Source organism: Pezoporus flaviventris, unplaced genomic scaffold, assembly GCF_033815535.1.
Source record: "Pezoporus flaviventris isolate CSIRO_AGI_PZ_B2104156 unplaced genomic scaffold, CSIRO_AGI_Pfla_v1 ptg000045l, whole genome shotgun sequence".
Taxonomy (NCBI): Eukaryota; Metazoa; Chordata; class Aves; order Psittaciformes; family Psittacidae; genus Pezoporus; species Pezoporus flaviventris.
In genome coordinates, this window is record NW_026892593.1 from 31,627,867 (window position 1) to 31,641,599 (window position 13,733).

The 13,733-nt window shown below is 40.5% G+C and overlaps 1 protein-coding gene and 1 long non-coding RNA gene across 2 annotated transcripts in view; both read right to left on the reverse strand.

Annotated features, from left to right (window-relative positions):
- LOC133276718 (uncharacterized) overlaps nt 1-2,765 on the reverse strand; it is a 175,349-nt gene extending 172,584 nt beyond the window's left edge. The window contains exon 1 of the long non-coding RNA XR_009745978.1: nt 2,416-2,765. This is a non-coding gene — a long non-coding RNA (uncharacterized LOC133276718). The remainder of the gene's footprint in view (nt 1-2,415) is intronic.
- The window catches only part of WIF1 (WNT inhibitory factor 1), a 63,346-nt gene that overhangs the window by 46,541 nt on the left and 3,072 nt on the right, over nt 1-13,733 (reverse strand). The gene's annotated exons all lie outside the window — the stretch shown is intronic.

The following is a 13,733-nucleotide window of genomic DNA, read 5'->3' on the forward strand; positions in this document are numbered from 1 at the left end:
TCTCTGCTATTCCCGCCGCTCCAGTCGTGTGATGGGGGCCCTGCCCCGCGGGCTGGACACACGCGAATCTCCTCGAATTATCGGATAAACCGGTAGAGAGACCAACTTTCATAGAGTCACAGAATGGTTTGGGTTGGAAGGGATCTTAGAGCCAACCTAGCTCAAACCCCTCTGCCATGGACAGGGACACCTTCCACTAGACCAGGTTGCTCCAAGTCCCTGCAGACATGGCCTTGAAAAGACACAGCTTCTCTGGGCAACCTGTGCCAGTGCCTCACCACCCTCATAGTGAAAAATTTGTTCCTGATATCTCATCTAAATCTCCTCTCTGCCAGTTTAAAGCCACTCTCCCTTGTCCTGTCACTTCATGCCCTTGCAAAATGTCCCTCTCCAGCTTTCTTGTAGGCCCTCTTTAGGTAGTGGAAGGCTGCTAGGAGATGTCCCCAGCACCTTCTCTTTTCCAGGCTGAACAACTCCAGCTCTCTCAGCCTGTTTTCATAGGAGAGGTGCTCCAGCCCTCTGATCATCTTTGCGGCCTCCACTGGACTTCCTTCAACAGGTCCATGTCCCTTCTGTGTTGGGGGGCAGAGCTGGACACAGTACTCCAGGTGGAGTTTCTACAAGCAATTTTAAGTTTGAGACTAAAGCAAAATACAGTGGAGAAAAATAATATCTGAACTATAAAGCTTTTAGAAAGAGGTTAAAATGGGACCTTGATATAGGTAAGAACTTTGTAACTACTAATACAATTATTTACATTGTTACTTATCACTTAAAGGGGCTTTCTAAAGATCTAGCAAAGGAAGAGAATTTAATTGCTAAGTGATAACCCAGGGCCATCATTTCTGAAACTGCAATGGTACAATACAAACACTCCTGAGTGAAACAAAGGGAAGCACAAAGTAGCAATCAGCTTATCTTCTGCAGAAATAAGTAGTAAGCAGTGACTGAAATACTGTTCACTGGGTATGTATTTGCATCTACACACTATCCCAGCCCATAAACACCTCTGTATCTGTGGCACACCAGGCATCTCTTCCTCAAACACATCTACCAAGGCTTGGGTGAGCCCTCTGTTAGTGCTGGGACTGGCCTGCTGTACCACAGTGCCCATTCCTCACAGCTTCTCTCCACTGTAGTGTTGTGCTACCACGAGATTCATTGAGGATGTGGTTTGCAAAGCTTGTGTTTGTACTGCCTGCTTGCATTCAGTGTGAAGATTTAGGTAAAAGCACTTCTTGATCCCTTGAAATGCTGCTTTCTCCTAACTTACATGACATATTTCAGGGAATAATAATCACTTTTTAAGTGAATCAAGAGCACTGTGGAGAGTGGATAATAATAGTGGATTAGAACATTTTGTGGTTCTTTGTTTAATGAAATGGAAAACATAAATGAAAACAGAACTTCATTGTGAATGCAGCTTCAAGATCCACTAACTTTCATAGGAATGTGTATATAGTGCTTTTGCAGCCTGCTCCATCATTTGTTGCAACTGACAGCATCCCCCCTGATGACAGGCATGGAATGAATTAATGAATGGATGGTTTGAATGATGATCTATCTAGGGAGGGATATGGAAGTCAGTCCCTGATCTGCTTTGATCATCAGTTATGAGCAATATAAAAAGAGGAAGAAAAAGGCATAAATAATAACTATAATGGGTGTATAAATATGGCCTGAGGTGAGAATTTTCATCCCAAAGGTTATACATGCTGCTTCACCTCAGGTGTAGAGAAATAGTAAATATATATTTTATGGATTTGTTTCTTTGTGGTACATTGGTAGATAATAACTAACACCTACACAATTTAAATAAAAAAGAAGATGCCAAATTGCAGCAGGATTTTCATAAGTGCTCAGTCTTCACTGAGTTTATTCACTGAAGAGAATCATGAAATTCCTGCCAGTTTCAGCAGAGACAAAGTTTATTTACTGGGAATTAGGTCCCCTTAAATTCTGGTTAGGCTGAAAGAACTGGCATTAAGAGCTGTAAGGGGGAAAAAAAATAAAAATCATAAACCTGGTTTTATTAGAAAAAATCCCTTTTGCTAGAACTGGAATATGTTGAAGTTTCTGGAATTTAAAATGGGAAACCAAAACTCCACCTCAATTATTCTGAATATAGCTTTCTCATTATTTATTTTAGAACATAGTCTATATCATTAAAAACTATATTAAAGCAACACTTTAAAGGTTGTAACATCACACACTCTAGAGGCAGGAGACATCTCCTACTTTATACCGCTTATGACATTATCTGTTTTGTTTCTTTTCTACAATATTCCTGGCTCATCCATTGGAGAGCATGGAATTAGTCTGGCTTTAAACCAGGTATGATACTGAAGAAGACAATTATTTTTAGAGCAGTTGCCCCTTTATTGCTGAAGTTAAAAAGTGTATAGCAAAGGAGACAGGAGTTTGCAGAAGTAAAAATGATCACATCACTAAAGAAGCTAGAGAGAGATGTCCTTGTTTCCGTCACGTTCCTATGGGGCAAAAGGCAAGTTACTTCATTCTTTTTCGCAGTCGGTCACCGATTTTTGTTCTTCATTTCAGGGTGCCTGACCCCAGACCTTTGGTCTTGTCTGCAGAATCCTGGAATCCAGGTAGGTTATGTCAGAGGTGGTGCAAAAATGTACAGCTCTGTCTTTAAAAAGGATAGTATAGCCGGGAAGATGAAGGCCAGATGATTAGGAGTTTGGAGAAAATGAAGTAACAGGTTTAAAAGTTTTTGAATCATTGAGTTTGCAATGCTTGAAATGCTGGGGGGGGGGGGGGGGGGGGGGGGGTGTCTATATAACTTGTGTGCCATTCTCAGCCGTTAAAAAACAGACCTAACTTTCCTTCAAACTGCGGCAGCAAATTGCACTGCTTTAGTTGTAATTTTCATTGTTATAATAGATTGTGGTAAATGTAAAGTGTAACGATTTCCTTTTTCAAAAGAAACAGTGCAGACTAACTATTTTATCAATTAATCCCAAAATTGAGCATTGCTATTAGCCTGAAGGCATCAGTTCCCAGATCTTTCTCCTGGTGACATGACTTCTAACTTTGCTTCAAGTTGCAAGTTCCATTTCTGAAACCGATTTTGTGCTTGACTGAGAGATATGAACACTCATTTCAAAACTATCAGAACAATGTAATTTTAAACAAAGAAAAGTAGACCCTTTTTTTGTTTGTTTTATTGCATTTTTATAGATAACTTCCACGCAAGTATATTTTTAATTGTTTCAGTTTTCTCAAATCTCAATTATTTAATTTTTCATTGAAAAATATATATATAATGAGAATTATTTGTCCTTAAAACACTGAAAAACATGCTAAATTAAATAGTTACATTAGTTCAGTATTAACATCATTCATCATACCTTTCCTGTTTATAAGATTAGCATCTGGACTTTAAAAGTTAAATCAATGTATCCAAATTCCGTTGAAGTATTTAGTTGTGAAATATTCTCAGAAATAATTAAAAGGAAAACTTTATATTGAAATATGTATTTCTATGAGTTTCCTTTTATTGTTTGCATTTATGAAACTTCCGGAGTACTTTATAGCAAATGAGAAGAGCATTACGGCTTCACCCAGGTATTTTGTCCTGTGCTGTCTGAGAGAGGATGGAACATAACATTACTTAGGAATGGCAGCCTTAGCTCAGGCGGGTGGTCCAGGACCTAGTGTTCCACATCGGTTCTTCTGCAGAAGCAGCAGAAATCCTGTTCCATTGTGTCATTCTGCTTACCAGGGTGGATTTCTGGGGTGATACAAAGGGCAGTTGTTTGCCCCGCTTTCCTGGGAACAAAGCTTGCTGAGGAGATGCTCTAGGTCAGGGCGTAACCAGGCAGGATGAGGAGGAGTGAGAGGATGCCAGCCTGCAGTACAGACCCGGGCTGCCACAGGGTCTCATCTTGGAGCAGCACTGGGGGCTGTCAGGCTGAGTCAGGCAATGCCTATTCCCAGACACAGTGAATTCCAGTCTAATTGGCCACTCTAGGGGCGAAGAGGAAATCTCCCAGTTTTGAATTGCTTAATGTCATTTTCCATGTGCATTCCCTTATTTTGCAGACTTAGGAAACCCTTATCCTTTGGCTCTCCACTACTTAGTGCTCTAAATATTATTATGATTCCAGCTGCTTGTCCCTTCCCTACCATGCACATCCTTACTTTCTCTTTATATCTTCCATATTCCTTGTCATTCTTCTTCTCTTTCTCTGGCTGTTTGTTACCTCTGCAACACTCTTTTCAGAGCTATGTTGGAAAGTGCAGTACACAAGGCCACACTGCTAATTTTTCTTGAGGACATTGTTTCATTTTTAGTTTGGCTTCTTATGAGAATGGCATCTGTACAATATTCACAATGTCTGTGAACTGATCAGTTGTTTTCTACTAATTCTGACACATAAGTATAGGTCTCAAAGTGTATTCAATATCTCTTCACAAGTAGTTAGAAGCAAAGCGGGAAAAAAAGACATTCTCTAAATGTCCTGTCTGTGACAGAAGTGCAGTCTGTCCTCACACATTATTACATACAATAGATTACTTCCCCCTAGATGTCCCCAAATGGATGTGGAGCTTCAGTTGCAGATTATACCTTCTCAGGTAGAAAATCAGTCACAAGATGCAAACTGTAATAATACAGTCTGTGTTAGATTCAGTACCCTCTGAGATTGCTAGTATTGTTCACTATCCCATTTCTGCATAAACTAACTCTTCTTTTAGCTCTTTTTTGAAAGTCTCAGTTACTTGTATCTGGGACAAATCTTCTTAGATATTATGAAGAAGTATTCCACTCTAGAGGACATTGTCTTATGCTAAACAACACTGAATTTAGTGGGGTTTAAGAGAGAAAGCTAGAAGATATCAGCAAAGTAAAACGTAAAAGGGAAGAAGGAGAAGGAGAAGGGAAGAAGCGTGGATGCAACTAAGTTCCTACCTTAAATGACAGAGAACATGAATAATCAGCTGACACCAGCAATCATCCTTTACAGAATTATTCTTGCATTGCACCAAATGAAGCAACCTCTTTTATCACAGTTACTTACCTGCAACATCAGCTTCAGAGGCTTTACCACGTAGAAGGAGATAATGGGGCAGATTTGATAAACACTGCTTACTGAAAAGGAATGAAATGTATGAGAGGTGTATGACTTGTTGCTGAACGTGGCTACCCACAAAGCCTTAGACGCATGTACTATACACCGGAGATCAAAAGCTTGAATTCTGTGATTACGGGATCATGCAAGCTTCTTTGATAACTGATCAAGTGGTCTGTGACTTGCCTAGGAAGAAAACTTTGAGTGCTTGCAAAATCAAAGTTAAAACTAAAGAGATCATTACGATTTCTCACCAAAACAATTTAAAAAAAAAGCATATAAAAATATTTTAGGAAAATGCTTGGAAAACTACAGCAAATGTCTGAGAAGATTATCAGAGTGACAGTGCCTTAGGAGCAAGAAAGACAAATGTATATTGCCCATCCTGTGGCAGGGAAAAATAGACATGGGAGGGATTATAGATGCCGCAGTATGAAATAATGGCTCACATATGGTAAAGAATATGTGAATTGTAAAGTGGGGGAAAAATCACGTCAGGCCATACATTTCCCCCTGGCATTAAACTGCATGGGAGAACAAAATAATCCAAAAATCATGTGATTTTGAAGCACAAACATTCAACTGTATTCTCATGCTGCCTTTGTACACTACGCAGAGTGGGATCCAGATGTGTTGTATGAAATGCAACACAATAGTTTGAACAGTGCTAAAAGGATGGGGAGCATGGCCCCTTCATCTCCCAGTTCAAACCTTCCCCAAGCAGGAACTGGCAAGGAAACAGAAGGGCAGGGGTAGGCAGGGCAGATGTCCTGATACTCAGTCCAGAGTTTTGGTAGGACATGAGTCAGGTACACAAGATGCCATCCTAGCCGAAATAAAGGCAGTGGTAAAACTGCCATTGACCTAATGGGGCTAGAATTTCTGTCTCTTTATATATCTTCAAAGCCCCCATCTTCCTGGGATGACTGTACAGCTGCTGCCGCCGCATAGCCCTGGGCTCCTGGTGCTGCTGTACCGCACAGCATCTGGAGATACAACAGAATGTGAGTGGTTCGTGTTCAAAGTGGGACCACCTGCCCCCTGCATTTCATGTGTGTGTATTTTAGGTCAGAAGTATGACAGTGTGGTGATCTGCTCATTTGTCAGCTCTTCACTTGGTTTTATAAAAACACAGCCTGTTGCCATGTTGTTGCAGAAAATGGAATAATACAGTTACCCTTCTCCCTGCAGCAAATCCCCTTCAATTCCTTAGTTTTGCTGCTTTCCTTTTTGCAGCCGGAGAGATGGTAACATACATAAGGGAAACCTGAAGGCAGTGCTTTGTAGAAGCTCCATTCAAAATCCATGTATTAGCAGAAGACAGGACATGTTCTGCTTACACAGGAAGTAGGCAAAAGTATAATGACATGCTGCAATACAAGAGAAGCTGTGTAACATAACATCATTTAGAAAGAAGCAAAGTATATTGAGCTATACTAGCACACTGAGATGATCTGAAACACCAGAAGACTATACCGCGAAAATAAAGAGCTTGTAATTAGGGCCCCTTACATTCTCTGGTTGTGGACTGTTGCTTCCCTAGTAAATCATGTTCTACCACAGTTTTAATTTCTCTGTTTCCTCGGCATTTAAGTTGCACTTTTTTTTTTCTAACTGATAATGTTTATTACACTTTATAAACATAATTTCATATGAGGGAATAAAAGTCTTCATTGACTTTCAACTGCTTTGGCATGGGGCAGACTAAGAGATTTCATGTGGAAGTGGGTACAGAAAATCAAAACATCTGGACTGAGGGCAAAGGTTTTTCAGTCCCCTTCGTAGAATCATAGACTCATAAAACAGTTAGGGTTGGAAAGGACCTTAACATCATCAAGTTCCAACCCCCTTGCCATGGGCAGGGACACCTCACACTAAACCATATCACCCAAGGCCTCGTCTAACCTGGCCTTGAACACTGCCAGGGATGGAGCATTCACAACCTCCCTTGGCAACCCATTCCAGTGCCTCACCACCCTAACAGGAAAGAATTTCCTCCTTATATCCAATCTAAACTTCTCCTGTTTAAGTTTGACTCCGTTACCCCTTGTCCTGTCACTACAGTCCCTAATGAAGAGTCCCTCCCCAGCATCCCTATAGGCCCCCTTCAGATACTGGAAGGCTGCTCTGAGGTCTCCACGCAGCCTTCTCTTCTCCAGGCTGAACAGCCCCAACTTTCTCAGCCTGTCTTCATACGGAAGGTGCTCCAGTCCCCTGATCATCCTCATGGCCCTTCTCTGGACTTGTTCCAGCAGTTCCATGTCCTTTTCATGTTGAGGACACCAGAACTGCACACAATACTCCAGGTGAGGACTTGGTAATGATGGATAAAGGAATTGGGGAACTGAATGCCAAGGGGTGTTAATCCTTACCATGCAGGGAAGAATGATGTGAGAAGAAATGCAGTAGCAGATGTAGGACAGGGTGTTGCCAAATTCAGAAACTAAAAAGGTCCAATCAGCAAGAGAATGTGACATGCCTCGCTTTAAACACAGTAATTACAAACCATTTCATTTGCATATTTAATTGCATATCTTCCATATTTACTTAATGACACATCTGAAAAATATCAAATTAAAATAGGTTATTCTGAGAAAATAAGAGACTTCTGAATCTCTGCAGGGGCTGGTGCTGCTTTTTTACTGAAATCAGTAGGTATTCCAGAAGACTTCTGGGTTCATTGTCTATGGCAGGTAGTGACAGTGGGTACCTGACTGACATAAAAATGGACTATACTGCTTATAGAGCTCAACACAGGGGTTTCTTTTTTGTCATCTTAATTCCTGGAGATAGAGATTGGCTCAATGGTCAGGACCCAGAAATATTTTTATGCAAGTTGTAGATTGTAGAGAACAAGCACGAATCTTTTTGGTTCCAAACTACACAAGCAGCACCCGAAGCACAGTGAGGACAGCAACCTCGTAACATGTTTGTTAAGAGGTTAATATTCTCCTTTACATACAGCATCTACTTGAATCACATAGTTTATGTAGTAATGAGTACCCCACAGTGAGTACCAAACAGGCAAAGCAGAGTGTGTATGTTAAGATAAATAAATCCAGTACAGAAACCCATAGAAGGAAGAGATGCAGTGAAATGAGTGAGGGAGTATCTGGAATTTGTATGTGTCCTCAGCAATCCATTCATTACATAAGTCACAGCGCTACAGCATTACCAGATGTCAGAAGCAGAAGAAATAATGTGAAATTCTGGAAAAGTTGAAAGTAAAACATGATTTCTGAGAGCAACAGATGAACAATGAGAGTGTTAAAATGTATACATTATCTACAACTTTTGTTTGGCATGAGTTCTTCAGAACATCCTAATGACAACTGTGGATAGACTTAAAAGGGCCCAGACTTCCACAATTACTAGAATGAATGAGGGAACTTGTACAGCCAACATGATGTCAATATGAATGATGTAAAGTGATATAAAAAGTGCTGAACTGTGCATAGTAAAATGTTTCCCAGGAGAAGCAGCAAGGAGTAATAGGTCCTAAAGCATGGCTTCAGTAAGTGATAATTTAAATAGGAAATGCTCAGAGAGGTAGTAAAAAAGCCATGGAAAGCAATGATATGTTATAAAAGAAAGCTAAAACCAAACACAAGGCAGTGATATAAAATAAATGTCACATCATCATGCAAAATATATGGAAACAATTGAAGCAACTATTGTTTTCATGGAACAATTCAGCTTCATACATATATTTATATTCTTTCAGGCAATAAAAATAGGCCCAAATGTATCTAGAAATTGGCATGGAGTTGTCCTTGAGCTTAGGAAAAAGGAGCATGGAAAATTTGTTTGGGTAGGAGCAAAAATAAAATTATGTTTCAGGCTATTGGATATTGGTTTTACTGAGATTGAAAAATATTCTTAATACCAAAGGGTTTAAAACATTTTATAAATAAAATTGAAATATCATTTATAAATTATGTACGTTCAGTTGCACACGTAAAATGTAGATTTAAGCATTAATTTGAAGATACCATCTTGGTCAATGTAAGATACAGCCAGCTGTTTGTAGATTTCTGTATGTTTATAACAAATAGCAGGTGTACACTAGGTTGCAAATGTGCGTGTACAACTTTCATTCAAATAATTAATAATAGCTATTATAGACCTCAGCTGGAAAAGTTTCCCTCCCATAGTTTTCTAGAGAGTTTTCCAATTATTTTCATTTAGATTTGTGAATGATTAACATTTGTAAAAACCGGTCTTATGTATGTTTAGACATGTAAAAGATAAGGAATATGCTACAAAAGGTTCATTTGAAAAGCTGGGTCTGCCTATCTTCCCCATTTTACTTCCTGAAGCTTGTAGCAGGGTTAATTCAATTTCCCTGGGTATGAACCCACGAAGTAAGGCCTGTAAGTCCTTTCTGTCCTCTTAAGAGTGCTTACCTCAGCTGCTGTATGTTTTCTTCTTTCTGCTGTAAACAAGGCTGTTGACTTTAAAATTATAACCTTCGTTTTATGACCTAACATGTTCTCATTCAGTTCTTATATCTGTGCCTGTTTCAGCACACCTATAAGGGTCTAACAATACACACCCAACTTATTTCTGCTTATATTATGACAGCTGGTTAAATTATTTAGTCACATACTGCTTTTTCCTCCAGACTGATTAGTGAACTGGCATTTCAGTTTTTTGCCCGAGTGACTCTGCAACACAAATAAGTTTCTTTCAGTACATCTTCTGTTTACAGCACATAATAGAAATCATCCTGCATTTAATTCATTAGTATGCTTCTGCTATATAATTTGCACCTTTATTACCTCTACCAAAATACCATTCACAGCAACAAAGACATCATCAAAGACATTGCAGCCCAGAAAGCCAACCATATTCTGGGCTGCATCAAAAGGAGCATGACCAGCAGGTCAAAGGAAGTGATCCTGCCCCTCTACTCTGATCTCGTGAGACCTCACCTGGAGTATTGTGTGCAGTTCTGGTGTCCTCAACATAAAAAGGACATGGAACTGTTGGAACAAGTCTAGAGGAGGCCATGAGGATGATCAGGGGATTGGAGCACTTCCTTTATGAAGACAGGCTGAGAAAGTTTGGGCTGTTCAGTCTGCAGAAGAGAAGGCTGCATGGAGACCTCACAGCAGCCTTCCAGTATCTGAAGGGGGCCTATAGGGATGCTGGGGAGGGACTCTTCATTAGGGACTGTAGTGATAGGACAAGGGGTAACGGGTTAAAACTTAAACAGGGGAAGTTTAGATTGGATATAAGGAGGAAGTTCTTTACTGTTAGAGTGGTGAGACACTGGAATGGGTTGCCCAGAGAAGTTGGGAATGCTCCATCCCTAGCAGTGTTCAAGGCCAGGTTGGACAGAGACTTGATTCACACGGTTTAGTGTGAGGTGTCCCTGCCCATGGCAGGGGGGTTGGAACTAGGTATCTTAAGGTCCTTTCCAACCCTACCTATTCTATGATTTATGATTTTGCAAAAAAACCCAGCGAGAAGAGGACAAAGAATGGGCTGGGGAGGGCACTGGAATGGAATTCCTACTTAGCTCTTCTATAACATTTTCCATCTTCATTCTTAAAGGACTTATACAAAGATGAATCATTATTTCCATTTGCCTTTGGGAGAAACTGAGTCACCTGAAGAGGAAGTGATTTGCCACACAGCAAGTCAGTGGCAGAGCCAAGAGCAAAAGAACAAGTTTCTTCATTTCCTGCGTGGTGCCCTCATGACATTAACTCGGTTTACAGCTCTGACACAGTCTTCTTTATGACCTTAGGTGAGTCATCTGGATCCTTCACACTGAAGTGCCTGTTTAACTTAAGCTTTTTTTTAAGATCATAAATGGCTGAAAGCCCTCCACTAGTACATTGGCCATATATATGTTGAAGGTTCCTTCTTTCTCACGGGTTCTTTGCAGGGCAGATTATTTTTTTTTTCTTTTCTTCAGTACACAAATATTTTTCCCAGAAAGTTTTCCAAGGACTAATTTTAGCCAGGGGAAACCTGTGTCCATAGAAGATAAAGTGATGAGCTAGAGTCTCTTTTCTGTTGTTCAGAGGGTACATCACCTGTGTGCTATGGGCCCCCCATTCTTCAGTTTTGCAAATGCTATTTTTCTTTTCCATAGATATCTGGAGCACAATTGTCTGCACTCCAGACGATGTCATGGTGTGGATAAGAGGAGAGTTCACTCCTCCACCTGATGCTCCCTATGCAGCATGGATGAATAAAACAAACACCTTCTTTCCTCCACCCTACCTCCTCCCACATGCACATGGAGCTCCTCCAAACATTTCCTCTACGATTCCTTGTAAGGACACCTCTGCACTGTCCTAAAAAGCCTCATGTGGTGCAAAGCAGTCAGTTCAGTATTTTGCTTTTAATTTGTTGTGTGCTTTGCTATTACTACTTCCCGCTGTTCCCTCTGCTTTCTTCAATTACTTTTACCTTTCTTACTTCTTTTTGAATACTCTTTCTCCTATTTCTACTGTGTCTCCCTGTTTTATTTCTATGTTTTTATGCTTTTTTCCACCAGAGAAGGTAGGTGTTCCACTGTAGCCAACCACGGAGATGTAAGCTGGAAAGCTGGCAGAAAGCATTGCTCTTGTCTGGCTATTCAAGGAGAGGATCAGGGTTTTGCTGCTGTGAGGATTTCCCAGAAGTGGTATTGGAGCTGGTCCAACAGTTTACAGTAAAAGGACTGCAGTTCTAATTCAAGTTCAGCAAGGTGAAGCCCATTTTTTTTTCAGGTCAGGTACAATAACCAAGAGTAGCTTGTCGGATGTGTATCTGGTCTGAGAAATTAAAAAGCACCTTTGGACAGGATGCTACATGGTATACCCTGGACTTCATGGGTTCAGCCTTCATATGAAGTCTGACATAGAAAAGGAGAGGCAGACCTCTGGCCTGTGATAATCATATGGAATTAAGAACAAAAGCCCAGCAACTGGCTGGCATTACTGTGGGGCCAGGGAATCAGTTTCTTGGCACCCCTACTTCCATTTTCCAATCAAGGTGCTTAGCAGTGTTGACAAATTAGCCGTCCCCTGAAGAACACTTTATTTTGCTTACATTTGGGTCAACCTTATAGTAGTAGTAAGGGGAGAATGTGTATACTTTTTCCTGAGCTGAAGGCAGATGCCTTATATACCTTTCAAAATGGTGAAATCTGGTCCTCTCTGCCAATGCATTGCTCATGTTCCCTGCTGCTGAGTGATCAGGTATACTGAATTCAGCGCCTTTGAAGGATGAATGTCATGCACTGTCAGGCTCACTGTCTTATGCCACAGAGTAAAAGCTGAAACAATGGGGTGGAAGCCATTAGCAGCATAGTTTGGGAAGGACAGATAAGCGGCGAAGAGAAACTTCCAGTGCATAATCCTCACAGAGGAGAACTGAGGGCAATGATGACATCTACATCTGTCAAACAACTGGAGTGTGTGATGCATGCTAGAGACTCCCATGATGTGTGACACAGAAACTCTGGTTCAGGAAAGACCAAGCTGCTTTTAAATGGATATGTGGATAACCTATCTGTAGACCAAAACCTGGTTGTTAACAATCCTTAAATGTACTTGATTTTTCTGAGAGAATACAAAACTCTAGAAATGCAGCATGTACTTTGACTAGGAAATGGTAGTCCTTATGGCCAGTGGAGCTTTGTTCCCACTGTCTGGAAGTAGTTCTTACGGAAGTTCTTCCTTTACGGGAGAAACTTTCTATATAAATGGAGTTATTGACTGGAAATTACACAGCTTAAGAAAATCTAAATATGACAGGTCTACACTACTGAGCACTAGGAATAAGGCTTCAGTACTTAGCACAAAGCTAGAAGCAAGAGAGACTGAGGTGCTTGTAGCAGTCTGCGCTGCTGAGATGTAAAAGTGATTTTCCTAGAACATGAGATTTTCTAACGGCTGCTGAATTCCTGCTTATGTATCTTGCTTGCAGCTCAGGTGGGAGGTGATGGAGGCAAGTGTGTATTCAAGAAAGAGGGAATATGTTCTCTTGTGTTTGCATAGTGCCAGGTACAAGACAGCGATGAAAATGGTTCATATCTGCAAGTGCTAAACAGGCACAGATAGTAATGCCAGTAATTGTCTGGAACACACCGAATTTAGTGCTTTGCAGTAGCCTAATGACATGCAAAGAAAGCAGAATGGTGGGCCCATTCTGAACTTCTTTGGTTTATTTTTGTCTATTGTATGTATTTATACTTCGCTTATTCCTTGAATAAACTGAAATTAGAGCTTTGTGGCACAAGAAAGGCATTACCCAGCCTCACATGAAAAAGTAAAATGAAAACTTCATTCTTTTCTATTGCATGATGATGGCTCTTCTTGTTGGGAGTGTTGGTTGTTGAGAAGCTCAACATGAGCCAACAGTGTGCGCTTGCAGCTCAGAAAGCCAACTGTATGCTCGGCTGCATAAAAAGGAGTATGACGGCTCAGGTTCAGGTTTTAAAATAAATATATCTAGCCCTCCTGGTTCCTGAGAAAAGAATTGAATACATAAAGCAAATTCTAGTGAAAAGCTTGCATGTAAACATACTGTCTTTTTTAAATAAAAACAGGTTTTTGAGCCACTCTTAAGGATTTGGAGTTCTGTTTGTGGATTTTTGTTTCAACATACAGGGTCAGCAACATGCCTCCAACAGTCTCA